The following is a 19,734-nucleotide window of genomic DNA, read 5'->3' on the forward strand; positions in this document are numbered from 1 at the left end:
AATGTATATCAAAGAAATACAAAATGGAATTTGTGATTAGTTGAAACAGAGCATATTAATTTTTCCTTCTAAACAGTACCCTAAGATGAAAACAGGCTAAAGCCATTATGCTAATCCAGTGATGGAGGGCTCAGATTACCACATAAATAAACAATGTGTGTTATAGAATACAGACTATAGTGTGCATCACAATTATATTTTATGGTGGAATATATGTTTATGGAGCTTTTGGCCTGGTCATTTAAGAAAAATGTCCTTAGGCCGGGTGTGGTGGCTCACGCCTGTAATCCCAGCACTTTGGGAGGCCGAGGCGGGTGGATCACCTTGAGGTCAGGAGTTCAAGACCAGCCTGGCCAACATGGTGAAACCCCGTCTCTACTAAAAATACAAAAATTAGTTGGGCGTGGTGGTGGGTGCCTGTAACCCCAGCTATTCGGGAAGCTGAGTTAGGAGAATCACTTGAACCTAGCAGTTGGAAGTTGCAATGAGCCCACATCATGCCATTGCACTCCAGCCTGGGCAACAAGAGCAAAACCCTGTCTCATAAAAAATGCCCTTAAGTTTGTAGGTCTCTACAAGTTTCATGTGAAGTATGGAGTTCTGTGAAAGCCATATCTCATGGAATAAATCCCAATCAATGTCTTTGACCGGAAGTTCAGGAGTGAGTGCCCTCTGCCTATGGTCACAGGTTTAATCAACTCCAGTATGGGCCGGTTATCTCTGCTACTATGGTCTGAATGTGTGTGTCTCCCCAAAATTCATATGTTGAAATCCTAACCTCCAAGGTGATGTTATTCAGTGGTGGGGGCCTTTGGGAGGTGACTACATCACTATAAAAGAAGGCCAAAGAGAACCCTCATTCCTTCCACCATGCAAGGACACAACTAGAAGCTGCCATCTATGAACAACAAAGTGGGCCCTATCTAGACATTAAATCTGCTGGCACCTTGATCTTGAACTGTGGAAAATTCGGTTGTTCATAAGTCACATGGTTTATGGTACTTTGTTATAGCAGCCTGAACAGACTAAGATATCTGCTGTGCCCAACAGTCAAAGAATGTACTATTATTTCCTTTCAACATGGACCCTATGGGACAATTAGGCAGGAAACATAGATGCTTGTTGAAAGAAACAGCATCCCCAAAACAAAACCAATCTAAGAAGTGCATTCCTCACGAAGAAGAATGTGTCAACCATATTAACGTGTTGTCCTCTCTTTTAAACTCCTATTTTTTGCTTCTTTTTATTCAGTTCATTCTCAGGAAGTGTGTTGTGAGAACAGATCTAAGCCAATGTAATCATCAATATTATCAATATTAGGTTCCTTCTGGTAGGTGAGATATGTAGGTCTCCTCTCCCGTACCTTACTACCAAATTTGTCATACGTGCAAATGTCTATTAGCAAGCAGACACAGCACAGATAATCAGTTCCATGATAAGTCACTGTCTCTGTTCTTTTCAGTGCCCCTCAGCAGTTTGCATCAAGAGCTCAGTGGAGGCAGATGCATTGATGTTCTAGTGCAATACTCAGCATTATTTTAGTTACTATAGAACAATCCTGCATGCACAATGGTCTAGGCTATAAACCTACAGTGATATTAGAAAGGTGACAAGGTTTCCAGACTTGTATCACTAGATTCCCAAATTTTGTTCATGCAATAGTACAGAATCCACAAATCTTAAACTCCATTTAACCACTGTAAAAAAAATACATTTCTAAGTCTTCTTTGTTGATCAGATACGTTGATAATTGAAATGTTTATGGTAACCACCTCATGCATCTTTGAAATACTAAACACTCTGAATTGAATATTCTCAATTAGGTGCTTCAGATATTGGTTTACCATCTCTGAGAGATAGAATAATTCACGTGTAATACACACACTCCACAGTGTCCACATGGAAGAATTTAAAAGTAAATTATAGAAAGTAAAAACAAGTGGAACCTCTAACATTCTTTCATTAAATTCAGCATCAAAATGAGTGATTCCAGGCAGTACATGACAAAACTCTCCCCACCCATGTCAAGAGTCCTTAGCAAATCTTGTTTCCTTTCTACAGTATGTGAAAGCCTGGGGATCCAGACAGCATGGATAGAGAACAACAACAACCCTGAGCGTTAGTCCCAGGTATTCAAATAACCATACAAGTCCATTTAGTTTGGAATTTTTGTGCTAAAGTTTCCCTAAGAGGTATTGTTAGGCCAACTGAGATACATATTAGTTCTTCCTCAGACAAGTGCAACAGGTTCAATTCAGTTGAGTTAAATAACATTATGGAATACATGCTTTTGTTTCTCCCAATCTCACCATCAACCTTATACGCCAGCTTTGAACTATTGGCTTACAGGACTGCATTAATCACATGCCTGCTTAAAAAAAGTATTTGCCTACTAATAGAAACAAATTCTTTAGCCTAAAAACAAAACTTCAACCTACCTCTATAGCCTGGTTGGCGACTATTTTGACTATTTCTTCCCATTCCATTGAGAATGTCAGTGTGAGCTAGTCTCAATAACCAAAATGACTTTTCACACCTCTCCAAGGATCCACCCTTAGCTAGCTCTGACAATGTGGTAAATTCATCTGTCTCACCACAGCACCTGGCAGAAAGCTTATACTGAATGTTGGTGTGGCAGCCAGACAAACTGGGCCACCCAAAGACCAGGAGACCCCAGACCCCAGGAGTAGGCCTGAGGTAGACAAAGTAGCTAGTCAGCAAGAGAATGCAGCACCAAGCAAAGAAAGTCCAAGGAACTCTGAATCCCCTGCGATCCTCTCTGACTTACCCCGTGAAGCCTGAAATGTCTTGTGCCATAAGCAACCTTCTTGGCAGTCCCAGACTCATATTCAAAGCCCTTGTCAAGTTTCTTCTGCTCTCTATGCCCTTGATTTAGACTGCAGAATTGGTCTGGACTTGCAGTGGGTTTAGTGTCCCTCCCAGGCCCACAGTGATAAGTATTACATCTCCCTCCTTGAATGCTTTACCTTGCTTTTTAAGTATCTACTAATGTAACTGACTCCCCACTGGGCTATACATTTCCTAAATGAGCCTGGGCCCCATTCATCTTAGTGTTCCCAGAACCCAGTAAAGTGCTTAGCTCATAGTAAATGCTTTTAAAAATGTTCATCAAATAAGTGAATAAATAAGTGCACTCTAGTTTAGAAATGTAATAGCACTTCCTCATTGCTGCATGGCTTGTTGATCTAGATTCTCATTTTCATGACCCTGAATAGTACCCATTCTCAAACTCTTCCATAGTGGATCAGAAGCAAGCCCTTGAGCCCCTTCCCCAACAAACTTTACTGGAATGTACTTCATTATCCCTGGTTTTCATTATCTTTGGTAAGTACAACAGTCAATCTGCACACACACAAGGTACCTTGATGTTTTAATTATCTTACTAATAAGTTCCCTGAAGTAAAAGGCATGTTTGTTTGTTTTTCAATTTTATGACAATGTTTTATTTAAATTGTTAAAAATTCTCCAGTATCACTAATAAATACCATATGCAAGAAACTAGGCTAGCTGGGTGGGGCCCAAAAATGATATGATATCATCTTTCTTTTCACAGAGCTTTTTATCTACATGGGGAACAGGATATAGAACCATGAACTGAATCACCATCACACGAACCATGCAGATGGAGGATTAGGGAGGCTTTGCCAGGGGGCCACTGGTCAGGTAGAGATGGCATGTGAGGATTTGAGAAGAAAGTGGTACTGAGATAGAAGACATAATTTAAGCACTTAAGGTCAGGAAAGTGGCAGCAAGCAAGTCTAGGCTCTAAAATGCTTTGCAGCAACCCCAGCAGTGAGCAAAGAAGAGGCCGGGATCAGGCCCAGTGGAAAGGCTGGGTCGAAAGAGGCTCTATTTAAGATCAATGGTGGTCACCCACCATATCCAAACAATATGATTCTTCCAACTTAGCTAACGGAAGGGAGTAAGGGAAGCAGGGAGGGAATGAGGGAAGCTCTTAGTGTAATTACTTGTAGAAATTTGGTAATATATGTACATTACGCAGGAAACAATGGTTTTTCCTTAATATAGCAATGCATGAGGACATATCACTGTTTTTCAAACAAAACCCAGAACAGCATACTCTGCCCTACTCTCTTATTTGGAGCTGTGTGAAAAAGTAAACTTAACTTTTGTCCAGACCTTCTGAATAAGGTAAACTGACTCATGTCTAGAAACAGGTTTTTTTCTATAGTAAGACAATAATTAAATTTTATATTTTATGAATATATTATTAAAAATACCAATCAATAAACTCCAAAGGATGAGTTCAAGTTTAGACCAATGAGATAGCCACCATAAGACATATCTGGGTACAACCTGATGTGATGACACATATTGCGCAAGGTACTATAGGCCCCTAGAGAGCAGCAGCCAGTATTATCCAAAGACTGATGTCAGAGGCTCATGTCAGGCCGCTTCACAACCACTGAGCTGGGCTGGGTATTCTCACTCTCATCAAGGGGGACTGTGCCCAAATCCCATATAAGGAGGGCTGCAAAGTCTCCCCTATACCTTAGACAGACTGCACACAAGTCAAGTCCTTTGATGCCAAAGTAATTTTGTTACTGAGCCCTATAAGACCACTCTCATGTCCTTCCCCCTAAAAAGTAAGAGATATAAAATATACTTTACCCCAGAAGGTCTTTGCTTGGAATGAATGTAAATAGAAGGCTTTGAGTGCAAAGACTTACTGAAAATATAAATGTTCTAATAATGATTTATTTGTAAGCCTAACTCCTCTGTTGGATTGGGAGCTCCCTGAGGTCAGGTCTGAATGGTGTCTCCAAGGCTTCGTTCAGTGCTCAGTGGACGGTGTAGGCTCACTACATGCTTTTTTGAGTATACAAAGAAATAAATGCTACAAGGCAGGAGAGTGGCCCTAAATGAAAATTTGAGTTTTAAAGTTGCTATGGCATATAAGTACTTAAAAGACACCGCAGAAACTGTACAGAATCATGTATAGAATCATGAATAGAATCAATCCTACGTGTATAACAATTTATTTGTAGACAAGATCATAGGAGCAGCATTATGGATATCAAGGTGGGCTCACTTTCTAATGTCAGAGGCTGGTACTCATTGGAGTGTGCCTCTCAGTCACATCTAGTTCTTGAAATCTGAGGAAAAACTCTATTTAAAAGTAGGGAGACTGAAAAAAATGAGTCTTGCATTAACTAGATTCAGATAATTCAATATTTTTACTACTAAACCACAGAGATCTAGATTACTAGGGAACAGAAATTGCCTTGAATTAAATACCACTCTGGGTAAGCCAGTATTGGCTTAATGAGCTTTTTGTGTACTGGGCTTAATAAAAAATTGTATTAGTCATTTTATACAAATATAGTAGAGCTGATGAATTACTCATAATAAAGAAAAATAATCCCTAATCCATTTTAATAATTCCCATACTTCAAAATACAGAAATTTGTCCTTAAGCACACAGAATCCTAGATGATAATACAGGCCCAGAGAAATGAAGTGAGTTGCTAAAGTCACACAACTAATTAATGAAGGAGATAAGATTAGAACCAAGGTCTCGCAACGCCTTGTCTGGCACACTTCTACCATATCGGTGATTTCCAAACAGTGCCCTGTAGAAGCCCTTCGAGGATCCTGGGACAGCAGGTGATGACGCCTGGCAGGCACAGTTCCCCTCTTTGCATCATGCTGTCTTTTCATGCAGACCCTTGTGCTTTAGTGTACTGGTACCCAGATTGTGGATTTCATGCTACTGTAAAAAAATAAAGAATGACTACATACAATTACTATCATGTCATAAAAGAAGGGATTTTTAAAACTCAAAACATTTGGAGGAGAGAATCTTGGAATAAATAGAAATTATTTATAAAACACAGCTTGGTTCCACATTTTTCTCATTTCACTAAGAATAACAGGAAAAAATCCTCAATGTGGAAAATCACTGTTCTGTAGACCTTCATTTGGGAAGCAGTGGTTTTGTGGCAAGAACATAGAATTTGGATTTCAACCACATCACAGCAACAGTGCATCTTGAATGACTCATTTTGATTTCTAAGTTTTGTTTCTTATGTATAAAGTTCAACAGTAATTCCTGACACACACCACAGTCCCTCACTCCCATCCTCTGTAAGAGTTGCTCCTTTCAAAGATATCTACTTCTGTTATTCTCAAAAGGTGGGCTCAGGACTACCTGCATCAGAATAATCTGAGGTGCATATTAAAAACCCAAGTTCCTTGAACCTAACCCAGATGAGGTTTCCAAGAAATGGGGTTGGTTTTAAGTGGTTTAGTTTAGAAGGCACAAAGCCTGAGTTGTTATTTTTTAATGATAGTTTACAGCATCTGCTCTAATTACCAGAGGCTGATGGTAAGATTATGCAGATAAAATTCCTTTGGAAAACTGCAACAACTATAAAAGTAGAAAAGAGGAGAATAAGGGAAAGGAAGATAAGAATAAGGACTAAAGAGAAGATGCGAGGAGGGCAAACCATTTATTCTTAAATTAGTTTTCTTACCTGACGAACAAGGATTGTGAATGGGATCAGTGACTTTTTAACCTCCCCACTAGCAGCTAAACTATTTTCAAAGAAAATCTTTTAAGGAAATAAATCTTTTAAGAAAGCAATGTCTTCTGACAAAGGCAGAGTTGCTCTAGTAGAAGAGGCCCAGAGTTCTGTCCCATCAATGCCCTATCTCGTTCCTCCAACCTCCTGGTAGCCTCTGAGGCCCCCTATGCTAGAAGATAATAGAATGACCTGCTTGCTCTCTGAGGTATTGTTCTGATTCCAGAGAAGGTAGGTCTAACCATTAACTAATGCCATGTATTTTAATATAATCAGCACAGAAAATGTAGCCACCCAATCACCAGATTCTCCCTGAAAAGTGATTCACGTGCAGGACATCTTAAGCAGTCTGGCACACCACAACATGATCAATAAGAAGGTACCACACTTAATTTTTTAGTCCATTACTATTCTTCACCTAACACAGAGGTTCTTACCAAGTAATCTGCTCCCTTTCTTTCCTCACCGGACCCATGGAATCTGTCGCTTCCTTTCCATCCTCCATGGCTACAGCCAACGTACAAGTTTCAGGAAGGCTACCCAACTGCCTTCTTCACATCATCCTAGCCTTCAGACCCCTTTAGTCCATCTCATATCTTCTTGCCAACTCATTGTCTTGATGGTGACATCTGAAAACAAGTTCTCACCCCATGGTCTTCATAGAGACAATTCCAACTCATTAACCGCAGACACTCACATTTCTTAGCTCCTCTCATTAAAAAGCACACTGGTCTAGGGGTCTTTTTGAGTTATCAGGGTCCAAGCTCCTGCTGCACACCTCACACATGTGTTCCTCTCCAGGCTCCTATCTCAGGAGATGACAGATTCCACCACTCACCAAGGTGTTGAGATCAAATCCTTATAGTCACTCTTGACATGTTTACTTCTCTCAAATCCCCATCCCACCCACATGTATGAAACATGGCCCCTCCTCATGCCCTCCACCCTGGCCACCAACATGCCTCCCTGCCTTGCTCTCTGCTCCCATCTTCTTCTACGTTTCTTTTTGCTCAGCTCGCTCTGCTCCAGCTCCCTGGCCTTCTTGCTGTCCTCAAATACACCAAGCACATTCCAGTTTCTGGGCCTTTGTACATGCCTGTTCCTCTGCCTGGAATGCTCTTCCCCAAGATGTCTGCATGGATATAGCCCTCTTTTCATTGAGGTTTCTGCTTCAATATCACTGCTTCAGAGAGGTCTTCCCTAAGCACCTTATTTCAAAGAGTGCTTCTACGACTCTATCTTTACCCTACTTAATTTTTCTTCATAAAATCACCACCTGAAATTCAATTATATATGCATTAGTTGACACATTTATTATCTGATTCCACTCTCATTTGTTGTGAAGCAGCATGAAGTCTGAGTGGTAACTGTGTTTCCGACCCAGTGTCTCTGATGTCTAGAATGATATAGGGCACTCTGAAGGTTTTCAATAAGTCAATCACTCAATCAAACAAAAATCTAACTCATCTTTAAATGCCTAATTTTATCAACTACTCCTTCACATTCAATATTAAATAATGTATATTTTTAAATTTTTAAAATTGTGGTAAAACACACTCAACAAAATTTACCATCTTAACCATTTTTAAATGTACAGTGCAGTAGCAGTAATTGCATTCACATTGTGCAAGCATCATCACCATCCATCCACAGAACTCTCTTCCTCTTGCAAAATGGAAACTCCACATCCATGAAACAATAACTCCCCATTCTTCCTTCTCCAGCCCCTGGCAACCACCATTCTACTTTCTGTCTCTATGAATGTGACTACTCTAGGTACTTCATATAAATGGAATCCTATAAACTACAAATCATTATTTGCAAAACTTGAATAATTCTCTTTAAAGCTTGCATCAACTCAATTCAATTTTTGACTGGCTTATTTCACTTAACATAATGTTCTCAAGGTTCATCCATGTTGGTTCTTTGGCCTATATTCCCAAAAGTAGAACTGCTGGATCATATGGCAATTCTATTTTTGTTTTTTTGAGGAACTGTCCTACCGTTTTCCACAGCAGCTGCATCATTTTGCATTCCTATTAACAATGCACAAGGGTTCTAATTTCTGTACATCCTAACCAACACTTATTTTGTTTTTTTTGATAGTAGTCATCCTAACAGGTGTGAAATGGTATCTCCATGTGGTTTTGATTTGCATTTCCCTAGTCATTAGTGATGCTGAGTATCTTTCCTTGTGCTTATTGGCCATTTGTGTATCTTCTTTGGAGAAATGTCTTTTCCAGTCCTTTGCCTATTTTTTAATCAAGCTGCTTGGGTTTTTGTTGTTGTTGGGCTGTAGAGGTTTTGAGATATTCTGGGTATTAACCCCTTATCAAATATATGATTTGCAAACATTTTCTCCCATCCAGTGGGGTTACTAAATAATTTATATTCTTCATTTCTTAAGTTGGTTGGTTCTCTTAATCTATCCATAACGGTTTCTACTTTGGAAAGTGTACTCATAGAGAACAGAGATGGTGCCTGTTGATTTGATCCATGCAATGCTTAACAAACAATGCTCTATGCAAGCTGGATGTTTAAAGTTTTTTGAAGATTATACAACAATATAGTGTACTATTTGGTATCACTTTTCTTTCAATAGTGGCAGACAAATGGAAGTACAACTGTTAATTAAAAGCACATAATGTTGCCTGATTACGAGTAAAATGTCCCAGCTCACTAGAGCATAATTCCTACAGCATTAGTAGAGAATTAACTAGCTTTGTTAAAGATTTGGAGGACTAGTCACTTTTTCATCATCCTTTAATTAAAACCTCCACATCTTCCACTTAAAAGCCTTTGTTTCGTACCCTTTATTTTCATTCTTTATTCTGGCCTTGAAAAACCAGGATGAAAAACAGTAAAAGCAAAAAAGTTTCTAAATGAGATTTTCATGCTGTAATAATAAAAAGGCATAGCTTTCTAAAATACTGAAAAAAAAATAAAATGTTAATGTTCTTTGAACTAGAAGGCCAGGAAAAGAAATAGAGAAAAGCAGTGTTTAGCAGAACATTTTGGAGTTAAATGTTCTTTTATATTCTAAAATGAATTAATGCTACTATATAATTTCTCTCTACCTTCCCACTCACACTAACTGAAAGATACCATAGTTCAGGAGTACCAGTTCAAGGTCCTAAAGTGGAAAGCTATTGTTATACTCTAGCCTACTTTACTTTTTTCTTAACTTGGAATCATTATTTATTTTGAAGTAAATGGCATGGTGCAGTGGTTTGAATGTGCCCCCTCCAAAATTCAGGTGTTGAAACTTAATGGCCAGTGTGATAGGATTAAGAGGTGACATGGTCATATGGGCTTGTTCCTCATGAATGGGATTAAGGCCCATATGAAACATGCATTACACAGCATTCAGCCCTCTTGCCCTTCTGCCGTGTGAAGACACAGCGTTCCTCCCCTCTGGAGGATGCAGAAACAAGCACTATATTGGAAGCAGAGTGCAGCCCTACAGGCACCAAACTTGCCAGAGCCTTGTTCTTGAAATTCCCAACCTCCAGAACTGTGAGAAATGAATTTATGTTCTTCATAAATTACCCAGTTTCAGGTATTTTGTTATAGCAACACTAATGAAGTAAGACACATGGCAAGACATAACCTCCCTCAACCTCAGCTCCCTCCTCCCGAAGATCTATGCATAAGGGTGCCCAGCACAGACCCTCACAAATATCAGACACTTAATAATAAATTAATAATTTAAAAACCATTAGCTAGAATTTGGTGGATGTTCTGGGCCAAACCTCCTACTGTGTGCTTCACATTCACAATGTCACAACAACTACAGAGGCAGCTGTGGTCACTTGATGACCACTATACAATGTTACACTTAACTGCATATTTCTCCCCATAACTCCCCCAACCCAAGTTACAGACTTTCTGTCCCCTAAAAATACTAGAATATGCTACTTAAGGAAGGGAGAATTTGATTTTTTAAAAAATATATTGATTTTGGAGCCTACATTTCTAAATCTTTGTATACAGTTTATAGAGTTCATTACATAGCTAATTTCAGCCCAGCTGAGAAGAAATCTAAAAATAATATGCTTTTTGGTTTCGTCATTGAAACATTCATTCTGTCATTGAATTTAGCCTGATGCATCTTACAAGAAGAAAAATCTGATATAATGTGTGTGAAAAAGAATTTGACTGATGGAAAGGAATAAAAGTGAGCCAGTGCAATGTCTATACCAGAATTATTATTTGTATGATTAAAACATAAAGACACCTGAATTTATCTTTTCTGCTTCTGCTGTTTCAGTCTCATTAAGACTATGTTTCTGCTTTCTTCTAAATATTGTTTTCCATATTTCAAACATCTAATTAAGTAAACACAATACAAAGCGAGATGATATACTGTTTGGAAAACCATAAAATTATAGAGTAGATAGACTTCCATTATAATCCAATTTTCATTCTGTCATAATTTTCCAAGAGAGTTTCCTTTGGGGTTAAAATTTTCTAAGCTTGATTTCAGTTCAAAACTGAATGTTTTCATTCACTTGTATGTAGAAAAGACTCAATTCAGTCTTTTCTCTGTTGATCATATGAGTATGTTTCCTTTAAAAGTAGACCAGGCTTAATTTTGTTGATGAAACTTATGACCCACCTTACTTTCGAATTCTTGGGCACTTAAAATAATTACTTAACCAATATAAAGGGTACAGAAGCCAACAGAGAATATGTTTCTTTGCCTTATTCCTCCAGTCCTACCCTATGTACAACGTGCCCCCAGCATATACTCTTTGTATACATAGGACTGTTGTCTTACCATAGAAACTAAGAACTAGAATTGTTGGATCAAATGGAATGCACTTTTTAAATGGTAATGTATGCTGCCCAACTATCTTCCAAAAAGGCTTCACTACATTATTATAATCTCACCAAAAGCATATAGATGAGAATACCTATTGCCTATATTTATTAACACTGAATGTTATTGATCTATTGAATAAAAAGTTATCTTAATATAAAATTTCAAAATTATGAGTATTTTATTGTCCATTTAAAAAATTGTACCTCTTATCTTGCCTTTGAATATTTATTTTTCATTTTGCTGCAGTAGAGCTGTAAGTTATTCTTTTATAGAAGATTTTGTACCTCTAAAAGTATTTTGCCTTTATTTCTGAGAATTCTAGGTCCAAAAAGTTTTCCATGAGAATTTTAAAGTCTTGTGCTTCACTGTATTACAGAATCCAGGGTGGCCAAAAAGAAGTCCACTAACAGAATCCTCTTTCTTTCTTAAGTAGATTTTTTAATATATAGGTTATTTTTCTTTCATCATGCTGGGAAAGTGATTGACCCACTTAATCTGAAGGTACAAATCTATCTTCGATTTAGAGAAATTATCTTATTATTTGATAATTGTTTTGTATTTTGAGAGGAGTGCTTCAATTTCTCAAGTAATAATATTGATAACAGAAGCGAATATATGTTAAACATTTCTGCTTGTTTTAAATATTTTACATGTATTAGGTCATTTAATCCTCATAGAAACCATGTTACAGTAGTCCCTCCATCCTTAGTTTCACTTTTTTGCGCTTTAGTTACCCACAGTCAACCACAGTCTGAAAGTATTATTGCGTGCTGTTCTGAGTAGCATGATGAAATCTTGCACTGTTCCACCCAATATGTGAATCCTCCTTTTGTCCAGAGGATCCTTGCTGTAGGCACTCATTCCCAGTTAGTCACTTAGTAGCCCTCTCAGTTGCTAAATCAACTGTCCTTGTATCTCAGTGCTGCTGTTAAAGTAACCCTTATTTGACTTACTAATGGGCCCAAAGCACAAAGTAGTGATGCTGGCAATTTGGAGATGCCAAAGAGAAACTAGACCGTGCTTCCTTTAAGTGAAAAGGTGAAAGTTCTTAATATGGAAAGAAAAAATCATACGCTGAGGTTGCTAAGATCTATGCTAAGAATCTATCTGTCAAATTATAAAGAAGGAAAAAGAAATTCATGCTAGTTTTGCTGTCACGTCTCTTCAAACTGCAAAAGTTATGGCCTCAGTGAGTGATAAGTGCTTACTTAAGATAGAAAAGGCATTAAATTTGTGGGTGGATGACATGTACAGAAATGAGTTCCAATTGACAGCAGTTGGGTTTGGTACTGTCCGTGGCTTTAGGCATCCACTGGGAATCTTAGAACACACCCCCCTTGGTTAAGGGGGGACTACTGTATTCCCATTTTACAGATGAAGACATTGACAGAAGCTAAGTAACTTTCCTAAATGATACTATTAGAAGCAGAAGTGCCAAGTTTACTCCTAGGCCAACTGTCTCTAGGCCCCAATTATATAAAAAGCCAATAACTAAAAATTGTTTGCACAGCTATTAAAACAACAAACTACGAATGCAGCTGTCACACTAACCTGTCCAATCCAGGTAGTCTGAGTTTAAATGCCAAGAATACCTCTGACTCACGATCCTTCTGAATCAGTGACTGAAGTCAGATGACTCTCCTGTGTACATATGCTGTTTCAATATTCATCTAATATTTTATGCTGCATGTGAGTAAAGGTTACCTTGGAGAGAAGGGGAAGCAACTAAACAAAGCATCCAATGTTCATAGTATTTCAAACAATACCTATCAACTTTCATAAATGGTCTGATTCAATGGAGATAGCAAGCTTGACATTGATATTGTTAAGAACTAAAGTATATGATCAGAGTAGAAAATGTACTTACAGGATTTATTTCCTGATAGACAGAGTAGAATTTTTCCAAAAGAATCAGAGCTGTACAAAGGAAAGGTGCTTCCATCCAATTATTTCCTACTTATCATCTCTGATAGGAACCCACCTGGGGGTGATCTGCAGAGTCTACCGGTGTTAAATTTCTTCACATAGAGCTAGCTCATCATGCAAGTGGTACTAAGAAATGAAAATTATATGGCTTAGAAAATGGTTTAGCAGAATGCCAACAAGCAGAACTATCTCATGTGCAGATATTATGCAACCCCAGGATTTGAAAATAGTTACCTTTATCCACTAGTCCCATGCTGTGTGTAGAATACACCAGGTTGAGAATGATCAAAAGTTAAAAGATTATAGCAACAATATAGTTATAGCAACAATCGTATAAAACAAAACTGCATCTAAACTGAAAGTACCTCTGGCTACTTTTAAATCTCCAAGAACAGGAATTTGCCAAATCATTAAAATCAAATTAGCATAATTAAGGATCTAAAATTGTTAGAGTATTAATGTGATTACATTTATTTAAACTCAGTTAATGAAAAATTACTGTTGCACCCCTTTAAGAAAAAAATTACATTAACTTATATCATTGGGTACCATTTAGACTAGCCAGTTAATCTCAATATAACCAAAATCTGTATCAGTAATAAGAGTGCTAGTAATTTATATATAATTAGAATGAAAGTTTTTGGCCATAAACAATCTTGGGAAGTCCTTATAAAATAGTAAGTGGGAAAACAAATTGTCCTACTCTATAAAAGACATTATGCAAAATATAATACAAAAAAACTAAAGTAAAATAATACTTTTTTTACAATAAGTAAATAATACTTTTTTTTACAAGAAGTAAAAATAGTATTATTAGGGTAACAGTACTGTAGGAGGTTTTATAATTTCCTTAAATTTTTAATTTAAAAACTTTTAATCTACAATGAACTCAACAAATTTACAAGAAAAAAACAAACAACCCCATCAAAAAGTGGGCGAAGGATATGAACAGACACTTCTCGAAAGAAGACATTTATGCAGCCAAAAGACACATGAAAAAATGCTCATCATCACTGGCCATCAGAGAAATGCAAATCAAAACCACAATGAGATACCATCTCACACCAGTTAGAATGGCGATCATTAAAAAGTCAGGAAACAACAGGTGATGGAGAGGATGTGGAGAAATAGGAACACTTTTACACTGTTGGTGGGACTGTAAACTAGTTCAACCATTGTGGAAGTCAGTGTGGCGATTATTCAGGGATCTAGAACTAGAAATACCATCTGACCCAGCCATCCCATTACTGAGTATATACCCAAAGGATTATAAATCATGCTGCTATAAAGACACATGCACACGTATGTTTATTGCGGCACTATTCACAATAGCAAAGACTTGCAGCCAACCCAAATGTCCAACAATGATAGACTGGATTAAGAAAATGTGGCACATATACACCATGGAATACTATGCAGCCATAAAAAATGATGAGTTCATCCTTTGTAGGGACATGGATGAAGCTGGAAACCATCATTCTCAGCAAACTATCGCAAGGAGAAAAAAACAAACACTGCATGTTCTCACTCATAGGTGGGAACTGAACAATGAGAACACATGGACACAGGAAGGGGAACATCACACACCAGGGACTGTTGTGGGCTGGGGGGAGCGGGGCGGGATAGCTTTAGGAGATATACCTAATGCCAAATGACGAGTTAATGGGTGCAGCACACCAACATGGCACATGTGTACATATGTAACAAACCTGCACGTTGTGCACATGTACCCTAAAACTTAAAGTATAATAAAAGAAAGTTAAAAAAAAGTTTTAATTTTTAACATGTGAAAGACTGAATAAATAGCTCTGTTAAAATAAAGAAAAAGAAGAAAATAAAATGGTATTATTTTCTATCCAGTTTAACATTTTGGTATATACTTTTCCAGTTTTTCTCTTTATTATTTATATTTTTAATTTAAAATCTGTAACTCTTAAACTATAATGTTAATAACAATTCTGTCCCTTTGTCACTTAACAATACACTGTGGACTTTTTTTACATTTTAAAATGTTCTTCTATGACAGTGGTTCTCAAAGTATGGCCCACAGAACCCTAGATGTCCCTGATAGATCCTTTCTTATGGTCTGGGAGGCTAAGTTTATTTTCATAATACTAAAATGTTTTTTGCCTTTTTTACTGTGTTGACATTTGCACTGATGGGGCAAAAGCAATGGTTGGTAAAACTGCTATATGATTCAAAAGAAACAAGGCAGATTTTGATTGTTGTAGTATCAAAGAACAATATCCAAAGTTATCTGAAAAGATTATTAAAACACTCCTCTGTTTACAACTACTTATATTTCTGAGGCTGGATTTTCTCCATTTTCCTTAACTGAAGCATCATAACAGGTTGAATAGTAACACAGCTACGAGGATCCAAATGTCTTCCATCAAGCCAGAGTAAGACACTAAAAAGATCTGCAAAAATGTAAAAGGATACTAACCTTCTTGTTAACATGTTTTGTTTTCAAAAATATATTCTTAAAGAGTATCTTAAGTTAAACAATGTGTTTTATTTTTAAATGTGTAAATATATATATTAAATAAATATACATATATTAAAATTTTCTATTTTAATTTCTAATACAGTATTGATGGATATAACCACATGAACAAAAGCTTTTTGAAGCCCCAAATAATTTTTACGAGTATTAAGAAGTACTGAGAAAAAGTTTGAGAAGTGCAGTTTATAACAGCACTTTTACAGAAAGCACAGTGATCTTTTTCATGGACATGCCTTAATTTACCTAGCCCTAGAATATACATACATTTCTTGAAAATGAGGACTATTACGTAAATCCTAAAGGGCCTGGTGAAAAATGTGCACCCAGTGAGTAACGACCTGATTTTGGAGCCACAGTTCATGGTCATCATGTCTTCCCCCAGGAGAGCTGATTGAAGAAGAGGATCTAGGACTAGATAAAGCCCCCTCAGCTATGGGTGGCTACATTCATTCTCCCGCTGAGTTTTTTTCTCCCTTCTCAATATTTTGTGTCATTTTTCTAGGATTTCCACAGCAATACATTGAAAGAAGTTGGAATACAAATTTATTTCAGTAAATTGAGTATTTTCCTTTAGCTCTTATGAAGTCTCTGATATGTTTTTTCCATTTCTGATTGGCATTCTATCAGGTTGAGTCCTGGGTACATGAGTTTTGTCACCCAACTACCTTCCTGTCCTCACTACCTCTGAGTCCATCACTGGTGACGCACATGGCCCTTAGTGACATGGCCAAGTTTATATGTTTTCTAACTCTAGACTTCTTAAATCAGATTACTTACACTAATTTTTAAAATTAATTTAGAAATTAAAAAAAAGTCTGCCCAGAGTTTGAAAGCATACAAATTCTATAAAATGCCATTCTCTCATGCCTTATATTACTTCTTAACAAATTAAATACATACAGAGTTAGCCTCATTAAACTCGAATGGTCTCTGGGAGACCTACCTAAGTAACTCTGAAGCAGACTGTATTCCCTAAAATGTATTCTGAAGTACTGAGGAATTTTTGAGCACTCATTTTTTAGTAGGCCAGGATATCCATGCCAGAATGCTAAACAGAGTAGAACTAAATGGCAGTACAGCCATGTAAGGTTCTCAAACTGTGAACACTGATGCTGTTTATTCCATAATTTGGTGTAAAATTAGTGTGGGAATCTTTATTAGTGATTTTTAAGTGCAAAAGTTGAATTCGTCCTCCAAAAATTTGCACTGGCTCTTACTGTTGTAAAACAAGCCACAACCTCCTTAATCCAACATATCCTTTCCATTGTATGACTCCAACCACAAACATACTTTAGATCCTCAAGAAATAATTTCTCAAGAAAATATAGTGGAGTAAGTAGCAACCCACTTGGGTCCTTAACCAGGTTCCTCTGGGCCTAGGATAACTGCATCTGGGCTACAGGCTTGTGTTCTAAAGAACAGGCTCAGTGTTGCTGGCAAACACTGAGTTAAAATTTCCAACCACCACACTCCTTGTCCACAGCCCTGATGTCTACCCCTTTCCTCTCCCAGAATAGGTCAGTGATTTCCACACCAGGTACAGAGTCTGATCAATTTCCAGGGATAATATTTTACCTTCTTTCACTCCTATGAAAAAAGGAAAAAAAACTGTTCGCTACCCCATCCCTTAACTCCTAGAGGGTAAAGACAATAATGCTATCACAGACTGAAGATGGTAGGTGTACCTAGGCCAGGTCTTCTAGGGATTGTGGAAAATGATGCTTTTAGTCTCTTTGCAAATTACAATATTCCAAGATGACCACAGTAGGAATGGGTGCTCCTAAAGAGCAGATGCCTAAGGTGGTCTTCTCAGTCCAGTATTTGTCAACTGGCAACAATTTTGCTCTCCAGGAGGCATGTGGCAATTTCTGGAGACATTTTTGGTTATCACAACGGGGTTGGGGGGTGTTGCCACTAGCAACTAGTAAGCAGAAGTTAGGGATGCTGCTAAATATCCACAATGCTCAGGACAGACCCCAAAACAAAGTATTATTTAGCCCAAAATGACAACAGGTTAAGAAATCCTGTCCCAGTCTGATGTAAAATGCATGCTTCTGGATCCATGGATTTAAATGAAAATATTGCTTACATTACTTGATAGTTCATTCAATTATTTGCATTCGTGTACAGTTTTCATTATCAGAGATCTGAGCCTGGCTCTAACATCTACCGGTTGTGTGACCTTTAGCAAGGAGCTTAAACATTCCACACCTGATCTATGAATAGGGAAAATAACTCCTCCACACAATTGTCATAGAGATTACACTACGGAGTACATATAAAGTGCTTAGTGAATAAAGGTTAGCTGCTACTGCTATCATTATCATCATCATTATCATGAAAGACTTAATAACTACTAGGTGCCTGACACTGTGTTTAGAAATACAAACACATTTTCTTGTATTCTGAAAATACAAGAAAGAATAAAGACTTAGAACCTATCACTAAAGAACTCACAGAAACACCTAGCTGAGCAAAAACATATGAGAAGACCTATCTGACTATGTAGCACACCTTTTCATTTGCCTCTAGCATCCCAGGAAGCAATGCTTGGCCCTCTTGGGTCTTCTTATACCCTGCCTGCCACTACCTCTCCCTCCATCGTTAACTCCATACACTGCAGTACCTCAGGCACTTTGTAGCAAAGAGTCACTCTCACAAAAAGAGAAAATAGCAAGCTAGTGAATGACTTCCCGTGGACCTCAAAAAGGACCTCAGAAATCTTCACCATGTTCACGATTCAGGTGTTAAAAGTTTCAGCCCATGAGCAGCACACGGTCAGCACATATCATCAGGCTACTTGCTCCCCATGGTATTTTTGGGATTTGTCAGGTAGAAACTCTTAATTTAGAAGAACTAAGCATCTTTCAAGGAAAAAAAAATCCCTGCTAAAATATTATTCAAAACTTATTTTCCTTATTGTATCAAGTGACTTTTACTTATCCTTCTTATATTACCTGATACAGTTCCGCTCCTTGTTCCGTGCAGGAAAGTTATAACTTGCACATACACATTATAATTTGTAACTGTAAGAATGACTGCAGCATCACATTCACTAGAATAATGGCCTGTAGCATAAATAAATAGGGGTTATAAGGGAAGTATATGCCTTAGGAGAATATCCTTTAAGCTGTGCAGTTCAGAAATGAGGCTCTGTCTTGCACCGTTCTACACATTCAGCGGCACGAAAAATTACTTGGAAGGTAAAAGCTCTATTTAGATGCTGTATATTTTTTTGTTGATTTGGATTAAACCCAAATGATTATTTTTAAGTTAATGTAAAAACACTGTGGAAAAATGAATCATGTTTTAATTGCTATAATGCCGCATCATTTACTTAAACTAGAAATGATTGGTGAATCTTGTTTGGTGGTATGTCCCAAACAAGCCAATTAGTACAGAGATTAACCCCTATAATCACTCTCTAGCCAATTGCTTTCCATAATTTTTTCATAAAATTTGTTTGCATTCATGTTTTTTAATGAAGCAGGTAACTAGCCTTGCATTTTAGAATTTTAGTCCTCTTTCATAGAAAAGTTTACAATATTTGCTTTGGAGAAATTTATTGCTGATTTACCTGCATGTAATACAAAAATCCCATACTTTGCTGAGAGGCTTCAAACCATAAGAGGATACAAGATAATTACTTTTCAGACTATTTAGGAAGCAGGGAGTTTCATTTAAAAAAAAAAAACTCCATGGTTTTCTCAACTCTATAAATGCTTCTTCAAGAAAAATATATATTCCAAACCAGAATGATAAAGGAGGCACAGAAGTGTCTGCATGACAGCCTTCTTCCTTCAAAATACATCACCACCTTCCATAACATCTGCTCTAACATTTTGGTCACTCACAACCTTATATGCTCAGAAAGAAATATTTGTAAGATCTAATGTAAAAAGTGCCCAGCT

General features: G+C 37.4%; 1 protein-coding gene across 23 annotated transcripts in view; it reads right to left on the reverse strand.

The window, feature by feature from the left end:
- The window catches only part of ENOX1 (ecto-NOX disulfide-thiol exchanger 1), a 570,778-nt gene that overhangs the window by 307,352 nt on the left and 243,692 nt on the right, over positions 1 to 19,734 (reverse strand). Inside the window, exon 1 of one of the 23 annotated variants that reach the window (XM_063650804.1) lies at positions 5,590 to 5,733. The exons of the other annotated variants lie outside the window; for them this stretch is intronic. The gene's annotated coding sequence lies outside the window, so the exon portion shown is untranslated. Of the gene's footprint in view, positions 1 to 5,589; positions 5,734 to 19,734 lie in introns of those variants that run through there. 23 annotated transcript variants of the gene reach the window in all.

Source organism: Pongo pygmaeus, chromosome 14 (assembly GCF_028885625.2).
Source record: "Pongo pygmaeus isolate AG05252 chromosome 14, NHGRI_mPonPyg2-v2.0_pri, whole genome shotgun sequence".
NCBI classification, from domain to species: Eukaryota; Metazoa; Chordata; class Mammalia; order Primates; family Hominidae; genus Pongo; species Pongo pygmaeus.